Below are 23,181 nucleotides of genomic sequence, written 5' to 3'. Positions count from 1 at the left end.
TGATGAAGTGAAGTTTGAAATGACATTTAAGTGCCATGAGGGACAGCTGAAAATGAGAGCTACTGACTGTGTAAGGCTTTTTTTTTTTCAACATACTGAAAAGCTTTAGTTATTCTTGCTAACCTGCTGCTAGTCCAATGGAACAAGTTTTATAAATATTGAAGGGAAAAAAAAAGGTAAGTGTCCTCTACATTTTTCACAGTTTTCACAGTAGCAATCTGATAGAAATGTGCTTATACCTAGAAAATGGTGCTGGGTTTGATGATGGAAACAAGCCACACCTCAGTGCCAGTGCCTCAGTAGATAGAAATCACAACCTGGATTCTGCCCAGCTTAGAGAATTACTGAACTGTAATAATATGAATAGTCCCATCATGAAAAGGAGCACTCAGAAACCTTCCCTCTCTGGATTGATTTATTTTCCTTTTATAAAAAAAAATTTAGAGTACATTTTACAATATAACATAAAATAAATAAGAATGTTAAGATATGTAACAAAAATAAGTGTTTTCTTCATATAAAACCAATAAAGATATCTGTCCCATTTGCCAGGTGTTTTGAGATAGAGCAAAAAGAATAAAAGCAACACAGTATATATTCACATATAGTATTTTAAGGACAAATAATAATGACATCAAACAATTCTGTAGATTTAACAAAATCAAGGACTGAGCATCTTCACCTGACTCATGGTCCCCTAGTGTCCACTGACAGAGAAAAACTGGGCTAAATTTTTCAATCCTTTCTTCATTAGTCTATGGCTCCATGATGTCTTAGATTAGCCTAATGAGTGGTCTCATTGGACATCACACAGTTTGCTACATTTTTAATTTGGTGAAGAAATGTTTTGCACACATCCCACAAAAATAGTTACATCTACAGAAGCGACTGCATTACAAATTCAGTGATTTGAAACTAAAGAAATGCCATGATGTGCTACACTTTTAAATAATTTACAGTTTAGAACATTTGTTGTTGTCTCACAGAATAGACCCAAAATCTTCCTAAAGACCTTTTCCCCCTTCTACCACATATTTTGAACTACAGATTAATTTGCTAAGAACTAGTATGTTATCACTTTTCAAAGGTTATTGTATTAATTTTGGAAATTCACACTGAATGATGTTTTTTTTCTCTGAAATGAATGCCAAAATTCATACCAATTTCACAAGTCCAGGATTTTGTTATGTTTTTTTTTTTATATCTAATTGAATATTATCATAATTAGTATAAATGTGTTAGATGTTTTATATAGAACTCAAAGTGGTCTTGCACAAGCTTCAGAACTATTTTTAACAAATATTTCAGAGATACATTCACTATGTTTTGTGTTTCCCAGTAAAAATCACCATCAACTTTTCAGCATTACCGATCATATTTTTAGTTTGCCTAAGCAGAATAAATGCAAACTTTTAGAACACACCAAAGATACAAACAGTGCGCTCACTGACTTCTCCTGGATGTTTATACTAAAATGAATTTTAAAATAAATTATGAGAAATGGTGAGATGGAAATAAACAGCAGAAACTGATTATATGCAAATCCTCACAATACTGGATAGGTATATTTCTCTCCAAAACAGAATACATAGCAAATTGCCTGAAAATTTCAGAGTATGAATTTTCTTTGGAATAGGGCTTCCATGTATAAAACTGAACTTAAAAACAGAGGTGGAATTCTCACAAATCCTCCCTGTTTGGACACCTCTGTACATTATATTATTAATTTCTGAAACTTTGGTGTAATCGAGTCTTTAGCAAGGGCTTTGGTACTTAGCATTCTATAATTTATTTAATATCCATGCTCTTAATAGGGTCATAAAAGTAATTGCTTTGGATCATCTCAAGTAGAGAGCAAATCGTTTTGGTTTCCCAGAAAAATATTAATTTCTGGCATGTATCAAGGACAATATTCCTGTAGAGCTGGAAAATGTGCTCATTCTTGTAGACACCTGTATGAACTTGGCTACTTTATGTGTCTGAAGTGTGAATCAGTTGCCACAACAAAATCTGACATTCATTTTGAAGACAAAAAATCTAGAGAAAGACATTTGGTTAGACTCTCCCAGACAGTGTCAGAAAGGATGAGACTCAAAGGTAAGAGTGTATCTGTAAAAGTGGAGGCAGGTTTTCTTTCTGGGAAAACACGGCTTCAGTTCAACAGCAATTTAAATCACAGTGCTATGTGCAACTGCTGTTTGTCAGTAGAACCATGTAGGCAAAACTCGTGCCAGGTGAGTGGAGAAGCAGAAGAATGAATCAATATAGAGCTACTGAGAGAAGTATTACGTTTACGACAAGAGTGTCCAGATAGCTCTAGTAATTAACCTAACTTTACACACAGGAAATCTCAAAGTGCAATTTGATGAAGCAGTGAACTATGTTTGCAAGCTGTGTGTTTTGGAAGCCATGGCTGAATTTCAGGATATGGACGAAGACCTTAAACTGTAAATGAATTCTAATATTGTATTAAAATAAAGCCAAACTAATTGCTGAACGGACACCCAGGAAACTATTGTGGTACCCTGCGGGCTGGAATGCACCTCCAGAAGGATGCAAGCCCCTGCTCACCACAGGGCAGGTGTGGGGTCAGACCAGGCTGTGCAGGGTTTGCAGCCCTCAAAGGATGGATGGAGCCTTAGCAGCCTCTCTGGGCAGCCTGCTCCACTGCTTGACCATCCTCTAGGGAATTGTGTGAGGAACTGAGAAAGGTGGTTTTTTGAACTGACACTGTGTTACTGAGGCAGTAGTCATCTGTTTCAGGGGTGAACACCAGCCCCATGAGCATAGAAACAACCAGAGAAGTTCCGGGCTATTTTCAGAACAGAGGTGATGAAATAGAGCACAATCAGAAACCATTATTTGGATGGGGGGAATGAAAAGCATTACAAATCCATGGATGAAATCAGCTGATAAATTTAAACTGAAGAGGAATGATACTAACCCTTTAAAATTTTCAATTATTTTGAGGAAACTACTTGGCCTAATTTCAGGCAGAGAAATCCATTAGAAATCCTCAGAGAAAGGGTGAGCCAAAACAATCACTTTAGGAAGATATTTAAACAAGGCCCTGTGCCAGTAAATGACTCAGTAAGCCACAGGTTTTGTATGTGGTTTTTTTTTTTCCTCTTAAAATGTTAAGTCACAGACAAAGTGCAGAAAGCTGCAGCAGAGATGGAAGGAACTGGGAAATCTCTTCATTACAACTGAGTGAGGATTTTTCTGCAGGGAGATCTTACACCTTTCTGCAAAATACAGTACTTTAATTTCATCTCAAGAAAGTTGAAGCAAAACATTTTATTTTGAATTGTATCATAATGTGCTCTCCTTCTTTCTTTGTTTTGTTTTTTTTTTTTTCCATGTGGCAGAGATCAAGATTTTACTTTCCAAGTTCACCTTTGCTCTCTGCACCTCTAGTGATGTTCTGTGAGAGCCGTGATGCCTGACAGAGACAGACTCTACACCTCTCCTCCATTTCCCACCCTGGTCACCCAGGGCAATGATTTGTGGCCACACAAGTCAGGTAGGCAAAAGCACAAAAGAGGAAGATACAGGTTTAACCATCTGTTTTATTTAACCAGTATTTGCTGAGTGCAGTAGACCCACTTTAGGCACCCACTGTGTAATGGATGGAAGTCTGTGATGCTCTAGGTCACTGTTCCTCCTCTGCATTGCACCTGGGCAAGACCCACACATGTCTGTTCAACCAGCCTGTTTCTTCCACTGCAGCTTTCTTTACAATTGTGGGCTTGGGTTTGTCATGTTTGTCCTGTGAAGGAGAGATTTTGGTGGAAAATGTTTGAAGTCTGAGAGTAGCAAGCGATTGTGAACCCCCACGAGATGGATCAAAGAGTGAACTGATGGAACATTTACCAGCAGATGCCACAGACTTCATGACTGTGAGGCCCAAGGTCCTTTGGGTGAAGAGTAGAAAATGTCAGACTGTACTGTCAGATGTGCCTGTCCAACCTGCTGAGGGCACAGCTGGAAATTGATGTACCTGCAGGCAGGTGTAAGAAGGAAAAGCAGATTTTCTGTGAAGATTTTACCACATGTTGATGGCTCTGGGTCTACTGTACCATTAGTTTCTCTCAGAGATCAATGAATGATCAAAAGATCTACCCAAAATGCAGACATTTCAGAGGGAAAAATAAGCCTATGTTTTCTATTTGATTGCTCTCCACACGTTAGATTCCTGCAGAATGGTTCTAACACACCAAAGTTGACAGTTATCTCTGTAAAATAAAATTCTGAGAGCTCTGTTTAATCTGGCCTTGTCAAAAATCCCAAAATAATTGTATAATTATGCCATAATTATCACAGAAAAACATCTTCCTCATCCAAGTTTTCAGTTTTCATTTATTTGGTTAAAAAACCAAACCAAACCAAACCAAACCAAACCAAACCAAACCAAACCAAACCAAACCACAGCAGCATCTGACTTTTTAAAAACATAAACATAATTTCTTCATAAGATGCTGAATATTGCATTTGTATTACAGTGTTTAGGGAAAAATGATGGACTCAATAATTTTAAAACATGTAGGTAAGAGAATTGCCTGCTGGTAACACATGAGTGTGGAGGGCAAGGGGTCCATGCAGGATTAACTTTAACAGAGAAAAGGTCAGGTCTCCTAGGAAAAAGGTTGGTCTTGAGCTTTCACTTCAGAAATAACTTGGCTTCTGCTGCTCCTTAAACAGTTCTACTTTGCACTGACTCTTATCCAAGCTGCATTACAACATGCTAATTCTTCCCAAATTCATTTACATAAATCAATCAGGGATAAGAATGCAAATGCAAAAATCTAAAGGATATGAAACAATTTACTTGATATTAATTATTCTTCATAGAGAATATAATTAGCCTGGGAGAGAGGTGATTTTGTTTCATATTTGCAATGATTAAAAAGAAGGAAGCCCTAACCAGCAATATCTGCACTTGATTCTTTCAAAGGGCCAGTTTCAAAAGGCTGAAAACAATTATGAACCAGATCAGGCAGGAGGCAGATTTTAATTAAAAACACATGAATAATAATCAGAAATTGTTTAAGAACACTTTAATAGGTATTCAGAAATACACACTTTCACATCTGTGAAAGGCCACAGTGGTTGAAAACACAAACTGATTTTGGAAATGAAAGCAGCTACATGTGCATGCATGCAAAAGTTCTCCCACACATGTGTATGCACATAAGAGCAAACTGAGAGTGTGCTAATTTGAAGAAAGAGGATACTATTAATAACAGTAATACATTTTATATTAATATTTTAGAATTTTAGAACTGATAAAAGAGTCAGAGGTAGAAAACATTTTTGACCATCAAGCATGAAAATTAAGGCCTTCTGAAAGTTTGCATATTTATTTTATTTTATATGAAATTTCTTTATTGTGTTGCTTGGCAGAAAGATTAAGAAGACAGGGAAGTGGAACAGGCAACTTTTCACACATTTTCCAGTTGGAAGCTTCAGAAGATGGCAAACAGCAACAATTTGTGTTAGAATTTTTGATGTTGGCAAGTACTGATAATTGACCTACAGCAAGATGGTGCACTGGAGAAGGAGCCCTTAGGTTCCTTAGTGGGGGTTTTCACTGACTCTAAGATAACTGGAAGAAGTTGCAGAGAAAAGAACCCAAGCAGCATCACCCCCACCCCAACATTTTGTTACTATTGCATTTACCTTGCATGAGTAACAAGAAGTCTATTAGGTTGACATCAACTCTGGGGCAAAATAGAGTGGCTGATGGTTGTTTAATACAGAACTAGAAGAAAATGAGCAGAGAAAGATTTTTTTAAAATGCATGAGCAGCTAAAAATCAATCCCAAGTTTGAATGTTTAATTTTTACATGCAAGAGTGCTGCTAGAATGAATTCCTACAAAGTATTAAATTCAGAACTAGTCAACATTTCAGTTAAGAAATTATGATGATTAATAAAACCAGAAACTTGACATCAAATGAGTGCACTAAAACCTAGTTAGTATAGATGCAGGGAGATACAACAGTAAATATCTTTTAACGTGTCAGATTTGTTTACACCATACAACAATTTTGTCAATGACCTGAAAACACACAAAAAATTTGTTAGAAAAGACAGCAGATAATTTTCATGAAATATTGATGGATTCACAACTTACACAGAAGATGTATCATAACATTACAGTTCTTCACATAAAGGGGTGCAAACAGAAAAAATATGTGTCCATCAGCCTTGTTTGGTAATTTTTTAAACCTAAGCTCTTACCCCACTCAAAAGTTCTCAGATGATTTTTGCTTGGGGTTGAAACACTGTTCAGGAGAAGCAAACAAAACAGTAAGTGGACAAATTAAAAGCTTTGACAGAGAAGCAATACAGAGCATCTACAAATTTGCCTCTCATCTGCTTATCAGGCTTGTCATCATCCCAAAACTGCAACAGCTCCAGTGATCTCATTTTTACTCTATGAACCAGTTTAGATCAGCCACTGAGAAACTCTCTATTGCAGCTGAAAGGACCTGCTCTTAAAAATAGGACATGCTTTAATAATTTTACTTGCAACTGAAATCAAAGCTGCAGTAAATTCTGTGGCAAGTGATCTCATCTCCAAATCAATATTAATGCACAAGACAGCAAGCCACTTTACTATTATATATGGTTATATATATAATAGGACCAGCCATTACACATTACATTAAAAATTATGATTATGTTATTCTTCTAGTTGATGTAGCTAAAACTCCCATGCAGGCCTGTGAATGACCCCCTGTACCAAAAGAAAAAAATTATCACTACTCCCTGGTAAGATAAAAATTGGCAGCACATAAGGGATGGTTCTCATTTCTGTACACCTCTGAAAGTAGCAGGAAGGTCACGATCAGTAGAAGTATGTGAGGAATTCATCAAGATCAAAAGACAAACATACCTCTCAAATACTTTTTCAGTGTCGCATCTGATTTTAGAATAGATACATGCGGTGCTTTAACGTGGGATATCAGCAGACAGAGTTTTTAGCTGGCAATAACTCCTGTGTGCACACACATATTCCTTCTTCAGAAGAAGTACTTTAAAAGGCACTAAAGCAAATCAAGGGCTTTGAGATGTTTTGTATCAGCTGCATGCCATTTTATCTTGCAACAAGAGACTGGGTGAGCCACTCGAGCTGTTTTTGATCCTTCCACAATTCTGCTTCTAATGTCTCTAGATAATTTGGCACTAGGAAAATGTCACATCAGACACAGATACAGGGAGCACACACTTTGACAACGTTCTAACCATAGGGAGATTGAATGTGCAACTACTTATATGGTCCTAATCACCAGGCTATGGAGCAGCTCAGGTATTTAATGCTGCTGATTCCCACAGCCTGCCTATGAGGTAGGGGAGTTTTATTAGCATGTGCTCTGTCAGAGCCTTGTGTTGTTTGATAAAACAAAATAGTCGCTCCAGGTCACACAGGAATTCTACAAGGAAGCTACAGATATGTCCCAGACACAAACTGCACAAAGATCTCTCTGAGAGAGATAATCTGGAAGAAGAGAAAATGAGCTGGACTAATCATTTAACAAAGTTCTCAACTTTGAGGTAGAAATTCTGTTTTTCTGCTGAGGTAGAAATTCAGGTTTTTTAAGTTCAAATGAGATAACATGCAACAGAGCAAAAAAGTAGATATCAGACTTCTTAGTTCTGTGTGAATATATCACACAATCATTAAAGAATTCTATAAATTTAATTTAAACAGTTCCCCAATAGTGTCACTAAATCATGTCTTAAAATTCCAGTTTACCAAATGGCTTCAAGGGAATAGAGTCAATAAGCAGAAGGGATTCATGTGTAGCTGATTACAAACTGTCAGGACCCTGAAATTCATTTCAGATCTGGACTTGGCTCAGAGCTTCCTCACACATCCTCACTACCTGCACAGCAGTGGCTTTTCATGTGTCATCTCTGTGACAGGCAGGATGGGCACTCAGGGGAGAAAATAAAAGGATTTCTGGGATGCCTAAGACTGCAAAACAGATTTTAAAAAATTAGTATATCTACTATTAGACTAACTGATGCAGCTTGAGTGTAGAAATTTACCTTTGAATTTCAAATGTGTTACACAAGGGAGTTGCTATTGCCTACAGACTACTTAGAAAGGTATGGGCTTTGCTTCAAAAATAGTAGTGTTTCCTTTTGTCTTTATAGTTTCTTGTTTCTAAGTTATTTCAATTTCATTCACACTCTTTTCCTTTGTACCATACTAAAAAGTGTCTGTTTCTCCCATACACTGTTGTTAAATATATTATACTTCTTAAATCCACAGAGGCTTCCTGGCTTTTGCAGCACAGGCATATGCAAGCTTTCAACACCAAAAATAAAAAAGGGACTGGAAATAAAAGGGAAAGTCTTTGAAAGGTCTATAATTTATGATTACCTGACTGCATTTTCAGTGTCAAACTTACCTCCAGAATATCTTACTTGCTAGGAAAGTCATAAAGCACCTCTTCACATTGAGTTTGCCTTAAAACAAAGCTCATTTGCATTTTGCACCACAGGGAGTTACTTGTAAACTTCCACGAAGCAAGGTGTGAACAGAGTAGTGACAACAAACCATGAATTATACCAAGATGTAATCCTATTCACAGAATCACCACGAAGCCTGAGTGCTTATCAGGTGCTTATATTTGCACAGAAGTTATCTGGGTATAAAAAAACAGCCCCTAACACTAAACCAGGCTTTGCAATGCATTGGTTTTATCAACATCTTTTATAACTTGAGAGATGGTTGAAATGGCATGGAAAGCAGCCTTGACTGTGAAGGAGGTGAGGAAGAGGGCTGTGAGCCAAACATGTGCAGTCCAAATTCACAGTGACAGTGACAGGGCACAGGGGGATATGGAGCAAGGCTGTGGCAGGGGAAGCTCCCGTTGGACATGAGGAAAATGTTCTTCACTAAAGATGGATGGATGGTCACTGGAACAGGCTTCCCAGGGAAGGAGTCACAGTAGCAAAGTCTGTCAAACTTATGGAGCATCTAGATGATTGGTTCAGTTTTCAGTATTACTGTGAGGAGAAGGACATGCGACGTGATGAACCTGAAAGGATTCTTCTAACTTGATATATTCTTTGACTCTACTAAAGACAGATTCATTCTGAATTTCATTCACAGGGCTGGGAGAGGTTTTCTATAAATTCAGTTCAGCCAGCTCCTTCAGCAAACACTGTGCCTTTTCTAGTTCATCTAGATTTTCTCTATATTTCAGGTTTTCCAACTGTGTTTCCTTAAATTCCAATATTTCTAAGTGGAAAAAAAAAAAGTTTTTGTGTAATAAGTTTGGTAGATCCATCAGAAATAGATGCTCCACATGACACTGGGGTTTTAGTGCTGATAGATTCATTACTTGCAGTTAGGTAATGATGAAGTCTGTCTTCAAGTTTTACAAATATATAAATAGAAAACACTTTTTAACCTCTTCTCTATGGTCATTAAACTGGTGCCCTAAAAGTACTGGAAGAGCACGAGTGGAAATCTTTCTCTGAAGGAAAACTTTGGCTTTGTTCTGCAGTTAATGGTCAAACACTGACAAATTAACAAAAATCTTAAAGGAATTGTTATTTAAAGGATAGATAGTTATTGGAGAAAATTGTTTTGTTACATTAAATACAATTAAGGAAGACAAAAGGTAATAAAGTAGTTGGTTCAACAAAATGATAATTCAGCAACTAGTGGGAAAGCGAAACTTAAAATAAAGGGCAGTGCTGTCATAACAAACAAATAAACAAAATTTTAAAAGATAAGAAGAAAAAAAACTGACCAAGAGATAAGAAATACCATAAAACCAACAAAGAAGAGTAGTCCAACACATTTGCTGATAGAAATAGCAGATAAAATCCCCTGAGTTCCAAGTATGTATTTTGGCTCTTTTAAAAAATATTTAAGGAAAGTCAATTCTGCAATCTAGGAATTCTATAATTTCTGTCAGAAAGTTGCAGGAAAGATCTGCTGTTACAATAAAATCCAGAATATTACCAGCATTTCTTACTCAATAATAAACTTGCACAAAGTAGAGATAATAATATTAAAATCACATGAACAAAATTAAACTAAGGCAGCCCTGCCCAACTGTTTAACATGAATGAAATTGGTATTAAGTTATTGCTTGTGGAAGGTGGATTGAGGATAACCAGAAAGCCTGGGTATGACATTTCACTCCACCTCAGGACTTTTGACAAACAGAAGTTGAATTCTGATTGAAAACCTTAAGTTCAAAAATTGAATAAGGATAGATTATTCAAAAATATTTTATAAAAATGTAGCTTAATTTTGCTCATTTATTTGTTCATATCAATTTCCCTAAGGGGACAAAATTATTCTTATCAGTTTTCTTATTTATTTTGTTCTGCTGGAAAATAGCAGTACAAATGTTAGGAAAAATAAGTGGTTCTGAGAAGAACACAGACAAATAGAAACATTTCTGAAAATGCAGAGAACTTAAAATATATTCCTACAAAAACCTAGTTTTAGCCTATATATGTGCAAAAATTACAAAAGGGTACTAAATGCATGAAATAGGAAGAAAAGTTTCATAGACTGGATTGATTTTATACCTCAACATAGGCTTACCATCACTTTGTTGCCACCAATTTTTTTTTAAAAGTCCATGAATCAGTCATTTTCCTTCACTTCACAGTCCTGACAATCTCCATCCTGCTCCATTATACTGCAATTTCTTGCTGTAACTGGAATGCAATACATAAGTGAGAGGAGATGACTACCCATTATCATATCTTTCTTCAGACTGGGATGAGTTTACTGCAGTTTGAAATAAAATTAAACAGGTAGTAACTTCATGCATTGCTCGTCATGCTCAAATTCCTGAAGCTTGAGAAAATCTTAGAAAAGTTGCTCAGAAGAAGTTTCTACTACAAATACATGAAGGAAAAAAAAATCATTGTTTAGCACTGTGAACATATGGGCCAATGTGAGGTTTTAAGATCCAGCTGCTCATGACTAAAGTGAACCAGCTCTGTTACAGGGTAATGTGATTCCAACAAGCTGCTGCTGAAAGCAAAACATGGTCAGGGCTTACCAGAAACTCGGGCTACAAGGAAGCATTGTAATCTAATTACTCACTTTCTGTGTGCTCCCCACATTGTTTCTGCCCATAATCAGTGGCTTTCAGACAAAAGGTGTTGGTAACTACATGCAGCAGCCACCCAGTGTATCTGTACATGGTAGGACCTGGATCATGGCTGCTGTCACAAACTGTTCCTGAAGCCTTCAGGCACTGACAGAGTGCAGAAGAGGAGTAGATATTTCTCTGAGTTCAAAAGGAACTTGTGTCTACTGGTGTTATAAACTTCAAAATAATAAAATTTGTTGGTAAAAGGAAATATGCCAGTTCTGTCTGGCAGGCAGAGATTCAGATATGATTTGATGGCTACTAAATTTTTTGCATTGGGGTGGTTAAGGTTTTTCTTTTTTTTTTCTTTGGTTGCTTTTGGTTTTTGGGGTTATTTTTTGGTTGGTTGGTTGGTTGGTTGATTAGTTTTTTTTTTTTTGGTTGGTTCCTTTTTGTTTTTGTTACAAGTTGAGCTCTGTGAACTTGATCAAATCAAAATACAAACGTGTTACAGAATATGGTTTCTAGCTGAAATAATAGCAGCTGATTCATCCATCTCTCAGTGTCTCTTGGGCAAACCAAACTGGCTGTTGAACACATTTAAGAAGCTTGAAAAAAGAATTAAAACATAGACATTAATGATTAATACAGGCAGCAAGGAAAGATTAACAGTGGTAAATGGAAAACCATTTCCTTTTAAATACAGATAAAAGGTAATCATTGTGCTGCTAAGGAATGGTCTTAGATACCTGGAACAGAATCTACCAATTTGCTTAAGTACTCAAATTGCCTTAAGATGTTTATGTTATTTCGTTAACAACTTTGAAATTCAGAGTAATGCAAGACTGAAAGGGCCCTCATAGATCACAGAAATTCATGCACTGCTGCCTGAGTCAGCTATAGTAGTCAATTATATGAAATGGTCAAAGTCCTTTTAAAAACAGATTTTGGTGTTGTTATTTTGATTTGGGGGAGTTGTCTCTACAACAGCTACTGGATAGCTGTTCCAGAACCTCACTCCTTTAAAGCTGTAGAGAAGTTTTCAGCATATTTTTAGCAAGTTTATATCCATCTGTTCCTGTGCCAACACTGTTAGCTTAAAATACGTTTTTTCTCCTTCTGCTACTAACTTTATTGACATGTTTATAGAAAAAACAATCTTATGGGTTTTTTTTTTTCCAAATCAGCCAGAGGAAAGTGTTCTAATTTCACACCTTGATAGCTTTCTTTCTGTCTTTTTCCTTTTTAATTTTTCTGTTTTGCACTTGAAGAACCAGAACTGCACCTCATGCTCCAGATATCCCTGCCTTCTGCTGCCTGGTACAATTGCATGCTATGAAATCCTCCTGCAGGCCTTCAAATTCCATTGGGATCTTTCCGTTTTGAAAGGGGATTCCAGTTACCTGGACTTCCCAGCTCACAACTTTGAATTTTGTTTTCCCTTTCACAATGTCAGTTTTCATTCCTAGACGTTTGCTCCCCTTTCCATCACGTTTCTTTTGACTACATAATGAGCATCACAATCAAAGGTGAAGAATATATTTAATTTTGAGACTGACGGAAGTCTTCTTTTACTACTTACTGCATTCAGGTAATTTTTCTTTCTAGGGCATGCAGAGTGGCCTAACTTCAGCTGCAGGGTGAGCAGAACACTTCTGTCCAGGGAACAGCAGAGGCAGCTGGTGGTAGGACTCAGCTGACAAGAACTTCAAGCCCACTTAAGTTGAAGAGGACATGGATGTCAAACGTCCCACTTTTGTGGCAAGGACATTGATCTTTAGACTACTGAGCAAAAGGCTGCATCCTGATAGTTCTCTAAACGAAGACTTTCTTGGAGTGTTGTCAGGTTGAAAATCTTGGGTTCAGAGTTGACTCGGCATAAAACAGTGTGGAAATAGGAATGCTGCCAGTCTTAATGTCATTTACACATTACTTAAGTGTTTTATTAGAGCTTTGATTTTGTTAATAAAATATTCAGAGCAGTTGCTGCCAAGTGATACACTGGCAGCAGGCCTTGTACACAGTGAAGTTTATTTCAATACAGTCATAAAATAATAATGTTGAAGAAAGGCTTTTTTGACCTTTCTGCCCACTTACCTTATTTTGGCTCTTTATACTAAGCCATGAAATTTCTGAAGTGTCCATTTACAGATTATTGACTTAAACGAAAGAATAAAATTTTGTTTCCATGCTTTAAAATCCTAATTGCCACATTTCAATGAATGTGATCATGACTGCCATAAGGATCCCTGAAGAAAGACCTTTTGCTGCATGGTCTGGGGCACGGCAGCTCACAGTAGATTACATGGGAGCCAGATCCTCAGCTGGGCTAAAAAGCCAGGGCTCCACTGGCAGAGAGAGGTTGACTTGGATCAGCTGAGGATGTGGGGTTTGATTGCTATATTGTAAGGGCAGTACCTGCTTGACATGCAAGAATGAAGTATCAGATTTGTCCTAAGGAGGTTTATGTGTTTCCCTTGTTTTCCACTGCCAAATTCCTTTGACATTCTAATTTGGGTCCCTGAGATAATTTATAACATAAATCCTGCTTAAGATAAGGGGGCTCTGATTCCATTTTAAATGTATAGCTCCTTCTTGGAGATAATTTAATTTCTATAGCAGTAAAAATAACATCTCCAATAATTATGCTTTCAGGGAATATAGCCCATGATAAACTGTCACCAAATGAGGATGGCATTAGATCATCCTTCCAGATTATGCAGCATTCATTTAGACTGGAGAAAACTGAGATGTGTGCAAATGAAACTGTATTCTGCAATATTTGATATATATAACTAAAGCAACATCTCCAAAAATATATTCAGAGGAAAACCTGTTTTACTGAAATCTAAAGTCTTGTCCTCAGAAATTATCGTAAAAATTGCCCAGTTTACTTTACATTTATATTCTATATATCTATCTTTATAATGAAGTGGTGCTTGAAAGCTTTTGCAGAAAGAAGTTCTCTCATGTAATACAGATACAAATGCACAAAGTAAAACAAAGTCTCTCATGAAAAGCTTACTTCTTAAATTGCTGGGGAAGCAAAAGAGACCTTCACTATGGAAACAGGGTAGAGACAGATTAAATTACTTGCTCCGGGTCATTCCTGAATAACTGTTCAATGCCTTAAGCATGGGGCCATTCTTTTGTTCCATTTCAGGTCAGGTATTTGTAAAATGAAGGTGTATATTTCTTCTGCTTTTTCTACCTTTTTTTTTTCTTCTTTGAAGCAATCTACACAAAACCAGAAAAGCAGAATATTTTCAGAAACACCTGTGTTAAGCATTCCAAAATGAGTCAGACTTGACAAGACTCAATTTGCAAAAAAGTTATTAAAGTGGCTTTCAAGATATTTTCAACCAACATTTCCTCTCAGCAAATAGAAATGTCTTTGTCCAGTTGTTGCCCAAATTCAGAAGTAGATAAATGCTAAAGGCTTCAATTTGCAGCAACAACAAAAAAATCTGACTTCCTTGGAGTTGACTTAAAATGTTTCAACACATCAGGTTTCAGTATCTGATGGTGGGCTAACATCTGCGTCTTTTCAGAGGGCAGAAGTAAAATATACTTTCATTTTAGTTCTCTGAAATGCTTAGTGTGGAGATATTCTCAGAGCATACTAAAATGCAGGGTCTGAAAAAGCAGTGGTGGCCAACTCTTTCATTCCCACTGGGAAAAAAAGTATTATCTTTTCACTCCAGATTCAGTGTTTGTCTCTGAATTTTGGAAACTGTGCATCTTGCCCTTGAGCATAACACCACAGGGACTACTGTTCTTTGTACATGGCACTACTGTTCTTTACTTTTAAGGAAGTAACCACACATTTTTCCTGTGAGAAACCTCTGTTTTGGTGGTTTTCTACTCTGATATTGGGTAATACAGATTTGAATTCTTCTGTCTAAGGAAGGGATAGAAACTGGGTTTCTTTGGTTGGTGGGAGTGGTCCAGTCTCTAAAATACCATATTGTGCTATAGGGCTACTGTATTACATTTTGAAAAGAAAATAACTAATCACCTACATGAAATTGAAACTTATACTGTACCTTTTGCAGTAATTTTCTGGCTCCAAGTGGCTGGATGCATCTAACCTCACTGCAGAGAGGAAGCCTGTATCCTCAGCTAGTGCTACATGACAGCTTGAAGACTTGGTGTTGCTTCTTTTAAAATCTGTATCCTTTTAGATTGCCTTTTTTTTTTTTTTTTTTTTTTTTTTTTATGTTTCTTCCTGTACAGGGAGATCAGTGGTGTAAAATGAAGTGTCCTAAATTCCGTATTGGAAGATGAGATCCTCCCCCCCCCAAAAAAAAAGCAGTGCAGTCTTTTACTGAATTGCATCAAAAGGGCTGTTCTGTACCACTGGGTTAAACACTGGTCAGGTTTTGTGCAAGGGGATCGTTGGTGGTCAACTGAGTTATTTTATGCTTTGTTTGAATGAGAAAAACATTTTCTCTTTTTGCAACAGGTACAAAGCCCATGAAGTGCTGAGGGAACAGCTGGTGAGATACAAGGGTCAAGTGCAGATATTGTGGCAGGTTTCCTCTAAGGAAAATGGCTGGCCAGCACTGCTTGTACTTGCTTGCTCTCTCCAGGAATGTGCCAGTAAGCTCCAGAGAGGTCTGCAGCGAGTAAGGGCACAGCTACACATCATCCCACACTGAAGGATCTCCTGCCAAATTGCAGAGGAGACAGGCAGCCTTTTGTGTTAGTACCAAAGGCAGGCAGGGCTCTCTCTCGCTCACTATGGCAACTGTCACTGCGAGAGTGATGACAGTGGGAACTGAACCGCCACAAGTGAAACTGAATCAGCTCCTCTGGAAGGAGAACAGCATTCCTAGCATACTTCCAGGGCCTCAGGCCAGTGAGGAAAAAGATCGTTTATCTCAAGCTTTCTCCCCTTGGCTACAGAACTAGCTGCACTGGTAAGCTAAGTTGCCTCCTTGTCCACACATTTTGACAGCCTGATGCTCTCTACTCTCTCTTCTTCCTCCCACCAAGAGTTTTAGGAAAGCTTACTCTAGTTTGAAAGAATTCTGTGAGGGAAAAATCAAACCACACAATCCAACCCACAAAATAAAAAATAAAATAATAAAAAATAAAAAGTAGACCTCATGAGAATCCATGCCTACCTCAGTGAATAGATCATATGGAAAGGTGGATCCTCACCAGTACTCCCCAAACTAGCCCTTTGAATGCCTGAAGGATAATCTCCTTTTTGAATATGATTTTGTTGATTGATGGTGTGACAGTAATAGAAAGGTTGAACTAAGCTGAGAGTATCTCTTTCATGATTCCTTCCATTTTTCCCCTCCCTCATTTCAGTCCTGCTTCAAGCTCTAAGGTCCAAATCATTGAAAATTCTTACATAACCACAGACGATTTTAAAATTTCATTCAATGCCTGCTTCTTCTTCAGGTATATGCTTAAAGTGGCATTGGCAGTTAGTTAAATTAAAAAAACCCTTAAAAATGTGCAACTACTCAAAGACAAACCTCCCTGAGGAACAATTTGGTCTGTGGGGTTTCCAAAATTAGTTTCATAGCACAGTCCTCAAGTGTCATTTTAACACAGAATACCCTGTGCAATACCCTGAAAATACAAGGACATCTGAAAAACTAGGTTGAAATCCATATGAAAATATCCTTGTTGTTGATGCCTTAAGTTTTAGCTTCTACATTTTTCAGATCAGTACACGCTTTAGTGTATAACTCTAAGGTTCCATAGCCTCTCAGCTACTGTTCTCCCATTTTATTCAGAGAAAATAATTTCTCTCTAGGCTAAAACTCAAGGACCCTTTACTGTCTCAGGCCCCAGAAAATGTAAACAACAGGGAATTGGAGGGGAAGCTTTGAGTAAATAACTTCATTACCTGAAGCTGTAATTGGACAATTAACCTCTGATATGCAAATAGACCAAACTTATATCTGTGTGAAAAACTCATGACCATCACCCATCTTGGGTGCAGCCTCTGTGATGCTCCTGCACTGCCCAAGGTGTACCCTTTGAAGGCCCTTCAGTAAATAGCTACCTTTATTCTGTAATTCTGTCTAGCCTCTGTTCTAGGCAGCCTCTCCAGGCATCACTGTCTTCCTGTGAATAGGAACCAACTGTTGCCAAGGCTCAAATCCAACTTGAGTCCCATGGCATGGAGTGAAGGAGAAAACATTTTCTTCCTTCTTCTTTAGTTAATGTGTAAGAGAAGAGGGGTAAAGAAACAATCAGTTATGTCTGATTCATCACCCTCATTCTTTAGCATTAGCAGCACCCAGCAGGTTGAGCTGGTAGAAGGGATGATGTGCTTTCCTAAGCCAAGGGTATAAATATCTGAATGTCTGAGGACTATGAAGACATGTTTAGGAGAACAAGATGGGCAGCTGAGAGAGATATAGCTAAGATGGACATGTAGAATGGGTCCAGGTTACCCATTCTGATACATATTGTGGGCTTCAAGGGTGACACCAAACATAGGCCTTGGGAACTATTTTGAGGTTTCTTAACTAGGTAAATACACTTGACTTCCCCAAAGGTTTTGTTGTTGCTGTTGTTGTTTTATTTTGTTTTTATTTTTTGGTCTTTTTCTTTTCAGTCTACTTCTTTAGAATATGCTCCAGTGTGCTTCCAGGAAAGGAAGAACCACTTCCTTCCTGGAAGACCACTAGGAAAGGACATTTTTTGTTCTTTTTTATTTCCCATATTGGGAGTATGGAAGTATCCTTGAGATAGGATTGTAAAAATAAACACAATGCTGGCTGCTTCCAGTACTAGCTAGCAGACAGCTTGCATCTCTTGGTTTTAGTTTTACATAGACAGGAAAAAGAAATGGAATCTGGTACAAGAAATGTCAGTGATGAGGAATTTGTTAATTTCATTTCTGTGGATGTATGTCCGTTTTGCTGTGTGCATCTCTCTCAGCATCACAAATAAAATCTCCTGTATACATCACTAGATAGCAGCAGGTATAGAGGATCCAAGAAATAACCAGAGCAAAGATTAAGTGGAAATCCTGGCTTTAAACTCTATTCCTTACTTTTTCTTCTCATGAAACTTCATTTTTTTGCTTTTATCTTTTATGTATGGCAATCTTTACTGAACATAATTGCTCTAAATTAATTAACACTATATCAAACCACCGCCTATCACATAGTGATATCTCTCTCTCTCTCTTTTTTTTCTCTCTTTCTCTCTTTCTCTCTCCTTAAATTCACCACAACATCAGATAATTTAATATAGAAAGCTAAGATCCACCAGCTTTTTCCACCGAAATATTTTCCACTGCATTCTCCTTGTAATGCTTGCCAGGGTTGATGTTGAGAATAGGGTGTGAATTATGCTTGGCTGAGAGATAATAGAATGTTTAATTAGGTTAGAACGATTCTGGAAATAACCTTATTTGTGTAGCAAAGAAGGTAAAGAGACGCTAAAAAGAACACAGCTATAAATTACCATATTAGCAATAGCTTTTGAATCACTGATAATTACCTCTGCATGTTTTCAATTCCTTTAGTTAACAAGCTGAAGTTTAAAATTAAAACGTTTTGGCAAAGGTTTAACTTAGCTCCAACTTTTGACCTTAATGTTTGGGCAGTTGGACCTTAGAAACTTCCCTTGTAGTTCAGGGTGTGATGACCTTGCAGATGAATAAGTGTATAAGTAATGTAAACTACCTTATGAACCTGCTATTCATTAATTATTCTGAGGAAAAATATTTCCTATATACTCTTCCTTACAGTCAGTGCAGAAAAGTCCATGTCTTGATGAAAGTACCATAAGCCATGTCTTATTTCCTGAGAGTAAGACTGCAGGTGGACAGATAATAAAAAGAAAACAGTGTATTGTAAATCCACACTTGTGGTCTTCTATTTGTGGAGCCAATGCTTCATTGACCTCCCAGAGTTTGAAGTAAAAAATCTTTCTTAAGTAAATCCTTTACTTACACGAAAAATCTACTGTCTTATCTTACTGTGCATGAAATAGAGAAAATAAATCAATCCATGTTTCAGTAAGTGACCAGAAATTCTCTTTGTATATTAAAAGCTTGAGTCTATCTTACCTGAAAGTTATCAGGATTTTTAGTGCAATCTTGTCAGAACTATGGTCATCAGCCCCTTCCTTTCCACCCTAATACATGACCTAGGTCCCCCAAATTACATGAGTGGTTCTTGAGTGAAGCATACTGTATAAAAAAATTGATATTTGATTTTTCCTATTGTATAAAATAGCCTGAATTTGATGATTTTCCTTGACAGAAGTTTAAAGGTTGAGACAAAAACAGAGAGAAATGTTTGCATTTCAGTCCCTGGAATTCTTTGGAGAGAATTATCTGACAAAGCTAGACTTGCAAGGAGGGGTTTTAAAGCTATTATTATTTTAAAATAATAATGTTATTATTAGTAATAGATTTTTTAAAATCTAAAATAATATGAGCTTTGGAAAAGACTGTCTGTAAAGACAGTCATGCTGCTGTAATTTTTTAGGACTTTTTTCCTGTTGAGGGGAATCTAAAGGAAAAAAATTCATAATTTAATATGTTTTATTATGCTGACTACCTTAAATTACATATAAAATATATTTTTCTTTGTCATTTTCCTCTAGGAGCTCTAGGAATTTTTCAATTTACAATTCTTTTTACTTTCTCCTCCTATAGACTTCTGATTAAATTTAAATAAGTATGTTTATTTTACATTGAAACAAAAGAGCAATGAACTACCATCCTTCTCTACAAGAATATCTGCTCCCAAGTTGCTTGACTCTCATTTCTGAGGGAAGAGTGCACCACTAGCAAGTTCCTTAGCATGAAGCAGCCCTTGAGTAGAGAGGCAGTGAAGAAAAAGACCACCTAACTAGAGGCAGATGACAGCACACAAATTCAAAGAATTATAAGAAAAAAAAAAAACAGAAAGAATTTTTTAATACTCAGAAAGTCTTCTAATCTCTTGGTGGTCTTGATTTTTATCTCAGTTACACCGACGAATGAATTAAGTCTAAAATTAATCCATTAATCCAATGCAGTAATGTGGATCCAAATTTGTGCCACAATATTTTAATTACTCTTAATGAGATACAGTAATTAATGAGTTACATTAATTAATTATGTTGCTGTTAAGGCAATGGTATAGAAGTGGCAATTCAATTCCTTAAGCTTTTTTGTGCTGAAGGCAAAAATAGTTTTTCTTGTAGGAGGCAATGGCCATAAATTAGATACATAATGATATAATAATTTTAACATTTAACTGTTAGGAGCTTTAAGAAAAAAAGAGGTGATTAATAATTTTCCTCACAGACTCCAACAGCACTCTAGGTTTGGCTGTGAACGAAAGACAAATGAAACTTTAAATATACATGTTCAAAAGATCTTTGGGGAAAGTTAGTGGAAATTTCCTAATGACTTTTCTGATATTTGAATCAGGGCCTAAATGAACTCTAAAGCTTTCCCGGTGCATTTATGATATCTATATCATATCTTTAAATTGCCCTTTCCTGTGCTTTATAGTGCTGAAGGCGTTTCCACGGCACAACAAGTAGCGACACAATGCCGTTTGTTGCTACTCTGCTTCCATGAACCAGTTAAAAGATGGCAAAGCAAAAGTTACAGGAAACTTGCCTTCACAGGCTCCTTTTGGTGGAGGTTTTTCATGTCAGGGAGGTTTCTGCTCACACCAGAGTTGGAATGTGTGTGTCTGCATCGCGCAAAGCGCCAAGTCAACCGTGGGGCAGCGGTTGCTCAGCGCTACCCTTGGCAGAGTGTGCGCGGGCCTTTCCTGGCACTTTTCACGGGAACACCCAAAGCCTTGTGCAGCTGCTTCACACAGCCAGTGCATCCATTAAATATGGGAAAAGGAGAGAAAGAGAAGTTATTCTTTACTGCTGTTCTGAGAATGTGATATATTGGCAGCACGCTGCACTTTGATTATATTTCATCGCAGGTTGCTTGATACTATATCATTAGGCTTTAATTTCCTTCGTGTAGAATTGCACTGGAAAAATGGGCAACAGAATCCCAGAATGGGGTTGCTTTTTGTTAAGTATAATGTAAACAATCTAAGGCTGTTCTTGTCCCAGCAAGCTTGCAGTCTAAAAGATAAAACAAGATTAAGAAAAATTATTTTCTGAGGACTCTCAAGGCTGATAAATGGCTGAACTCTTTCCTGAATGGTGCCACTTAAAATGAATTTGTTTCTTCACCTTTACTTCAGATTTAAAAAGAATATTCACATCTTGAAAATTTCCCAGAAGGATGAAATCATTGTTACATTTATCTTGTAGGCAGGAAAATAGACGTATTTCATTTTATGTTATCAAAATATCTGATGTTGTGTTCTATGCTGCAAAATCATGCAGAAAGCTAAGTGCTATATAAAATATTTTACATGTACAGTGTAAATTAATTACACATCTTACAATTGGTTCATTTGTTCATGTTAAAGCAAAAAATACAGTTCATGTTGGGCAAACTATGAATAAAATCAAAGCACTGTCAATAAGAAAGCTTGGAATGAGATATATAAAATATGAAAAAATATAAAATAAATAGAATTACAAGAAATGAAGTCAAAAGGAATATTAGGGGCATTATCTACCAGTTCTCCCTCTGCTGAAATCAGAAGGAATGGTAGTGCCATCACACTTTGTCCACTATATTCTCTAAACTTTCAATAATTCATATTTTGTGGGTTCCCTAGACCATCTAATGCTTAATTTGCCTTAGCATTAGAAAATATTTTTCCTTGTATCCAGTTTAACTCCCTTGCTGGCAATTTAAGTTCATTACTTCTTGCTATAGCAACTTGGACATAAAAACATAAAAAAAGAGTTTATTTCTTCCTCTCTGCAACAGCTTTTGATGTAACTGAAGACTATTAGAAGGAAAAAATGATCACTCTTTTTTTTTTAATGGACAGTATTTCACTAATTTTTCTCTTGAAAAAAATGTTGCACATTTTCATTAAATCTAAGCATAAACTCTGCTGAAGTAATGAATGTAGAATAAAAGCAGATATTTATATGAATATATATTTTAATGAAATAAATTTTAAAAAGCCAAAGCAACAACAAAAGCAAGCAAGCAAACAAACCAAACCACCAGGACTACAACTAAATGATTTTTGCCCTAAAAGTGATGGAAATATGTTCCTGAACTAAAATCTGGATGAGGTTTCTTGCTTGAGACTTCACAACTTATAATGTGAATTTTTTTCAGCTTCTGCTTTGACATCTATAAAACAGGTAAACAACTTGTAAGAAAGAGCAATGCAGAAAGTTTCATCAAGACAATGGTGGAAGTCCTTTCACTTGAGTGTGTTCTCCACGTAGGGGTCCAGGAAAGTAGACTTGAACCAGCTCCTTTTGTAAGATTTTGCATTTCCAAGGTGGAGCCATTACTGGAGAACTTGAAAGGTTCATCCAAATTCAGAAGTCCTATTAGAAGTCCTATTAGAAGACTTTTAGAGGCTTTTAGAGTCTGATGGTAAGTTGTAATGGGACTTTAAAGCATTACCAAAACTGGAATCAGAAATGTTCTCATTTGTGGGCTTGGGAGAAAGACTGAGAGAAGTGTCAAATTCTCTGTTAAATAATAATGACAATAAAGAAAATTCCTTGATAAGGTGGAAATTTCCTCAAATCCTCCATTAAAAACTGTGGTTGAAGATGGAAAAATATGGCCACAGTGAAGTAACTATGAAATATATATTTATTGTAAAGGCTATGAGGACAATTTTGAAGATCTTCGGGGACTTGTGAATGTTTGTATTTGAGCTATATGTGCTGAATTTTACTTCACTTCAACCAATGTTGTATATACTCACATAAAGCACTTGAAAAATAAATTCATTCTTTATTTTCTAAAAATTTTGTATGGAATGATTCCTAGTGTCACTAAAATGGAAAAAAATAATAAGATAGTTTGAAATGTATTTCCATAAAGCTGTGCTTACAGACTGCAGATAGGATATACAAATTTTTAGGAACTATAGACCAGTCTATCCTATGTATTGATGACAGGCTAAGGATGGGATATACTTGGATATGCCTGGATTCATACCTGAAAAATCCACTGACTCAGCAGATGATGTAAGAGGTGAGCTAAACATAATTTAGTG

The sequence above is a fragment of the Melospiza georgiana genome, chromosome 3 (assembly GCF_028018845.1).
Source record: "Melospiza georgiana isolate bMelGeo1 chromosome 3, bMelGeo1.pri, whole genome shotgun sequence".
Lineage (NCBI taxonomy): Eukaryota > Metazoa > Chordata > Aves > Passeriformes > Passerellidae > Melospiza > Melospiza georgiana.
The sequence above is the reverse complement of the archived record's forward strand: the minus strand, read 5'-3'. Positions refer to the sequence as shown.